Source organism: Mastomys coucha, unplaced genomic scaffold (assembly GCF_008632895.1).
Source record: "Mastomys coucha isolate ucsf_1 unplaced genomic scaffold, UCSF_Mcou_1 pScaffold15, whole genome shotgun sequence".
NCBI classification, from domain to species: Eukaryota; Metazoa; Chordata; class Mammalia; order Rodentia; family Muridae; genus Mastomys; species Mastomys coucha.
This window is the reverse complement of record NW_022196897.1, coordinates 2,874,627-2,880,626: the sequence shown is the minus strand read 5'-3', so window position 1 is coordinate 2,880,626 and position 6,000 is coordinate 2,874,627. Positions and strand designations below refer to the sequence as shown.

The 6,000-nt window shown below is 36.0% G+C and overlaps 1 protein-coding gene and 1 long non-coding RNA gene across 10 annotated transcripts in view; one reads left to right on the top strand and one right to left on the bottom strand.

Annotated features, from left to right (window-relative positions):
* The window catches only part of LOC116089732, a 2,351-nt gene extending 621 nt beyond the window's left edge, over window positions 1-1,730 (top strand). Inside the window, exon 2 of the long non-coding RNA XR_004118457.1 lies at window positions 1,512-1,730. This is a non-coding gene — a long non-coding RNA (uncharacterized LOC116089732). The remainder of the gene's footprint in view (window positions 1-1,511) is intronic.
* The window catches only part of Cacnb2 (calcium voltage-gated channel auxiliary subunit beta 2), a 376,672-nt gene that overhangs the window by 91,584 nt on the left and 279,088 nt on the right, over window positions 1-6,000 (bottom strand). The gene's annotated exons all lie outside the window — the stretch shown is intronic.

The following is a 6,000-nucleotide window of genomic DNA, read 5'->3' as shown; positions in this document are numbered from 1 at the left end:
AACAGCTGTTTAGTTTAGTAGCTGCTTAATTAATCATTTGATAGATTGTTAGATAACCCACCAAAAAAATAATATCACCTGTTACTTTAGAAAGACTATGACAAACACACTATGGCACACAGCCTATCAGTCAACACCATGATTTTACTTTCCAGAGACCTGACATGCTCTGAGAAGTTAACTCAGAATAACCCAGGCTTGCTAGCTTCAGTTCAGAGGCAGAGAGACTCTTGAATGGTGTGAATGTGGTGTTTTTGATATTGATTTTGGAGAATGTAGATTGTTTAAAATTGGATTTTGCTTTTTTAAACAACAAAATTGCCCTTAGAATCTTTTGGGTATAACTCAGTGAATATTTTTGCTCAGTGAATAGTTTGCTCAGTGAAATATTTACATTTGAGTTAATGCATAAGTGCAGAGAGGCTTCGGTAAAGCCTGAGAGGCATTCCTTTTGTTTTACAAACCAGGCCTAGAGAAGTCTTCCTGGTTTTGCCTCTCTCTTACCTCAGAGAAATAGTTTTTGAGACAAAACCAGTGTTGTCACAGTTCTACAGGTGTGGTTCAAAGTAATTTTAAACTTGGGGTTTATAGAGAGTCAAAGTCATAGAGTAGAGTTATAGTGTTTTAAGAGGTTGTTTTCCCCTCTACATTCTTGTAGTTTTAAAGACTTTGTCTCTACACAGATAATTAGACTACGTGCTATATAGTCACTGTTTTTAAAGTGCTAAAATCAAACTTTTAATTTACCAATATATATATAGTTCAGCGTTTACAATTGCTTAGAGTTGTTATCTTTTTAGATATTACTAATTCTCAAATTTTGCAATTGTTCATGCTTATACAACTAAAGTTAAGAGAAAGTACTGTTCCTTTAGAGAACTGTCTTTAGATATCTTAAACTGCCTAGACAATACCTTTAAGAGAATGCTACATCAAATTTGTATTCCAGACAGATTATAGACTTTACACAAAAACAATTGGCCATGTAATTTTACTCTTTACATCATCATAATGGTAATGGCTTGTGATGATAATTTGATATTTTTAAAGAATATTTTTGATTTTAAAGATTAACTATTGATACCTTAACAAGAAAACAACAAAAATGTAGTCATTGTCTACATTAATTTTCTATGTTTGGTGTTCCTCAATAGATTAGAACAGTTTATAGAACTGACTATTATGGTCCGACATTTGAAATGTTTTGTTAACAATTTAATGTTGACCATATTACTGAGATTTCCTAATTTTCTCAGAAACAAGTAATTGTTGAACATGCGCATTGCACTCTGTTTAAAAGTAGATAAAAGAGAGTTGTATCCCTGTGCACATTATTTACATCATTCTTTTTATTTTTAAAGAAATTTTAAATTCGGATGCCAAGTATGGCACCCTACAACCAGACATAATTATGCCTAGGTAAAATGAAATAATCTTTTTTACTGGAGCCTAAAAAGGCCCAGATGTCTTAATCACCTCGAGAAGAGGGTGTTATTATGTTTTTTCCACAGAATGAAGAATCCCCAATTCCTTAGATCCCAAAAAGACTGGTCCAAACAGCCCTGCCTCTCCCACTCTCTGAGAAGAGGAGGGAGAAGAACAGAGAAAACAGAAGCTGACAGCTGACAGAAATGGAGAAGCAGACATCCACCACAGACTACAACAACAAGAATCGCTAACACTGCTGCTATTCAGTCAAATTTGTTTAGACTTATAACTGCTGATATGAATTTTTCTTGTGTCTCTTATCTATATGCTATGTTGTTTGAAAGTTAGGTTAGCCACTAAGTGTCATACATCATTTCAGTAAACTAAGGCCCATTTGCAGGGAGTGTAGAAAGATGCAGATATTTCTTACGCTATAGAACAATTGAAGGCAGAAATTTCAGATATTAACAGAAGTCTTTTAGATACTTGGAACATTGATGAATTGGCCAGAGATTTAAAAAACAATCTAAGCACAATGAATCCCTTAGACTGGGTTCAGTACATAATCTTGCTTGCTGTTATTACTGACATTGTCTTAATAGTGATTATTGTACTTCCATTTGCCTTTAGAGCTCTTCTGAGATCCCTAGCCACGATGAGGCGGGACATTGTAGAGCTCCGTCTGAAAAATAATAAAAAAAGGGAGAATTGCCACGCACACTTGCTTGATGGCAGTATTTGAGGCGAAAACTTCAAGGAAAGTCAGTCTCCTGCCTCCGCATTGACGCCTGGCACCCCAAATTCAGAGGTGGCCCAGATATGTCTTCGTACTTGTGTGCTAAGAACTCACCGAGATATCATTTCTTCACAGCTAACAAAAGAAAATTCGGACTTTGCTTTCTGACCTTCACCAATGTTCCAACTTCCTAGTCAAACCCTGGCTTGGAATGTTTAGCCTCCAGCGTTGGGGGAAGGGCATCAAAGCTTACAGAATGAGCGAACTATCCCAGGGCACTTTTATTTTTTTAAAGACAGCATCTTCTGTATCCCAGGCTGTCTTGAACTTAGCCAAGGATAACTTTGAACTTCTGACCCCTTTTTCCATAATGGAACTTCAGGTGTATGCTACCATACATAGTTTACGAAATGCTAGGAATTAATTCAAGGCTTCATGTAGGGTAGGTAAGCATGCTACTAACTGAACCTCATCATCAAGCCATAACAGTTTATTTAGTTAGTAAATAGCACTATCTCAACTGAAATGCTATAATAAAGAGTTAAGCACAGCTATAGGAAGGGCACAGTAATAGGACAGAATGGCATATCTATTTATTATCTCAATATTATGAATATATTTTCATTGTATTCAATGTTGGTTTTGAAATATTAGGCTATGAAATGTCCTTTGTCTAGAGATGTGAATCTACTTCTTCCCTTTCTCCCTCCCTTTTCCCCTCTCTCCCTCCTTCCCTCTCCTCCTTTCCATCATTCTGTATTTTATTCTCTTGGCAGTGCAGTAGATTGGTGAAACCCAGGCTCTAAAACAAAATATCACCTTCTGCTCTGGTACTTTAGGAAGAAAAACATTGCTATTTATATATAAAGTTCTTAGTCAAATGAGGAAAAGAAAAAAAAAATAACATCCCAACCCAGTCAGTGCTGTGTATTTTTTACCATGGATGTTTAGAGGTAAAGCCTCAGTTTACGATGAACTCTCAGTTAACTAGAGGAAACGAATGGTACATTTAACTACAAGAAAAGGCACAATAGGCGTTTGGTGCACAGTATAAAGACTTTAGCGAAGAGCTTGGGATTTACTTCAGACACTCATAGGAAAACAGATTTATTCCATACGCCCAAGCAAGTGAAAAAGATCGGGAAAAGTTAGCAAACCAGTGTACTGTGCTACACTGGGTGTCATGTAATCTCTGATAAATGAACATTTGCATGTAATCATAAGTGAGAGAGTGTCTGACTAGACTCAAATGCAAATCATAGAGATTACCTTGGCTGATATATTTCATGTAAACACATAAATATTTTCAGGTATATACATAGGAATTAGATACTATATGCTTATTATACTGCCCTACCTCATTTGCATTAGAGTTATGTCCAATCCTCTAAATCCTTTCTTCTGGGGGACATGTCTCAACAACACAATTCCCAAGTCAGAACATATTATTTTATCCACTTAGAGAGACACTGAATTGTACTGAGACATTTTTGACATTAATCTACAATGCTCCTCTAATTATTAAATATAACTTTTAACTAAAAGAAATAAAAATGTCTTCCCTCTATATACACTATTGAAAATTTAAAAAAAATTAAGCCTTTTGCATGGCTCTGGGGTTCTTATATAGGTTCATAAATACTCAAGTCTAATTATTTTAGAGTTTTCCTGTTGATAAGAAAAGTTAAAGAGAAAGAACTCCCTCACTACCTAAGAATTTAGAAGTCTGATATAGTTAATAATTCACTGTGAAGGTTGTCTACAGGGAGACACTTCCTTTTTTGTAGAGATATTACCAACTAAGAATAACAATGAACCATACATATGGCCTGCATACAGGTGACCGTTAGGATGGCTTCTGGAAATCTTGCAAATAAAACTATAAAATTTTATCCACAGTAAAAACATCTTAACTTCCTCTGTGACCTTGCAGACCTCGAGCTTCCCCTTATAAGATATAATCCCACCCAGTACACACCAGAAAGCTTCTGAGTCATAACTTCAGAGGACACTAGAATCGCATGTGTGCTATCGCCAAGACAATTCAGGTCCAGCGTCCTTTTTGAAATGTTAGGGACCATGCTCTTATGCCCAAGAGAAGGAGCTCAGATAAGTTCTTTATGAACTTGAAGGTTTTATTGAGCCACACAGACCTGGCTGGGTACACACTCTTGAGACTACAAGTCTAAAGAGGCGGCCCAAGTTGGTGAACCAAGGGTGGAGGGTTATAAAGGCAAAAACTACAGGTTAGTCACCTTCTCTTGATGCAGGTGCAGTAAACTGACAAGCACGAAAGGGTATGAAAGCAAAAATAGGGCACAGCTGTGTTACCACGGAAGCACATTTGACCAGGGAGGGGAGCAGAAAGCCTTGAGGCTATAGAAGCATCACAAAGGAGGGTGAGTTACGGTTCTCATAAGGACTATGCACACCTGAGTGTCAGGCTGACCTTAGTTTTAGCCTGAGGTTGGGTCAGGGTTTAGCAAATGTAATTTTCTTACTTTAGTTTTTATAGGAAATCCTGTAAAATACTTGTGAATAAAAATTAATAAAAACATTTCTTTCTCACAAATAAAATGACCTAGTACGCTAACAAGGGCATTTTCTTTCAAATTCATCTAGAGACTTACTGTAATGCCCAGATCTCAGCTCAGCCCACTTGAGTCTTCCTTTCCTTTTCTTCTTTCTCTCTTTCTCTCTTTGTGTAAAATAAAAAAATGCCTAAAATTTAAATACAATAAAAACGATACAAGAGCCATTGATTCTATTTTGAAAACTAGAGCAAGGTGAAATGTTGAAGCTATATGAGGGATTATTTTCACACTGTACTGATTAGGGTAGAGGAGCACCAACACCAGAAAAGGAGGAAGATCCTCACCTACTCAGAGATGGAAAGGTGACTTACAGCTGAGTAGGTGCTTCAGTCTGGAGAGAGAGAAGCCATTAAATAAAAATACCCACAAAAAATAGGCATCCTGAGTGAATTACATCGTTATCTCACACAAAACACCACAACTAACTTTAGAGACACCACAACTAACTTTAAAGAGATTAAGATATTAAAGTGTAGGGGAATACCAGGGCCAGTAAGCTGGAGAGGGTGGGGTGGCGAGCGGGGGTTGGGGAGAAGGAACAGGGGTTTGTTCTTGTTGTTGTTTTTTGGTTTTTGTTTTGTTTTGTTTTGGAGGGGAAACTGGGAAAGGAGAAATCATATGACATGTAAATAAAGAAAATATCTAATAAAAAATGAAAAAAGAGAAAAGAAGACATAAATATGGATGACAAAATTTTAAACTATTAGAAATAAAGACAGAAGAAGTCTTCATGGACACAGAGAGTAAAAACTTTCTCAAGATCCCCAGATTAGACAGACAGAAAAGAAATCCATTGACTTGATTGCATTGAGCACAATAAGGAAATGAGGAAGGAGAAGCCATCGCTTAAAGTCTTTCAGAAATATAATCAGCAAAAATAGTGAGAGCAGGAAAACATCACGTTCTTGTATCAATTCTTAGAAAACACAATTTGAATGTCAATTAGCCTAAAATTATGCACAGTAATTTCACTGGAGAACAAAAAAAAAGTTAGAAGCAAAAGAAGAAAAATGTCCAATTTTATAAGTAATCATGGAAACACAAATTAGACTGTGTGAATGAAATTTAAAGTTTATACTTGTGAAATAGGCAAGAAAATTAAATCTGAATCTAAGTGTTGTCAGTGTAGAAGAACATAAAACCGAATGAACATTTTTATCCTCATATCATCTATACAATTTTTTTTAGTAATGGTGCCCTAATTTTTTTTCTATTGCTGTGACAATATACTCTAACAGAAGG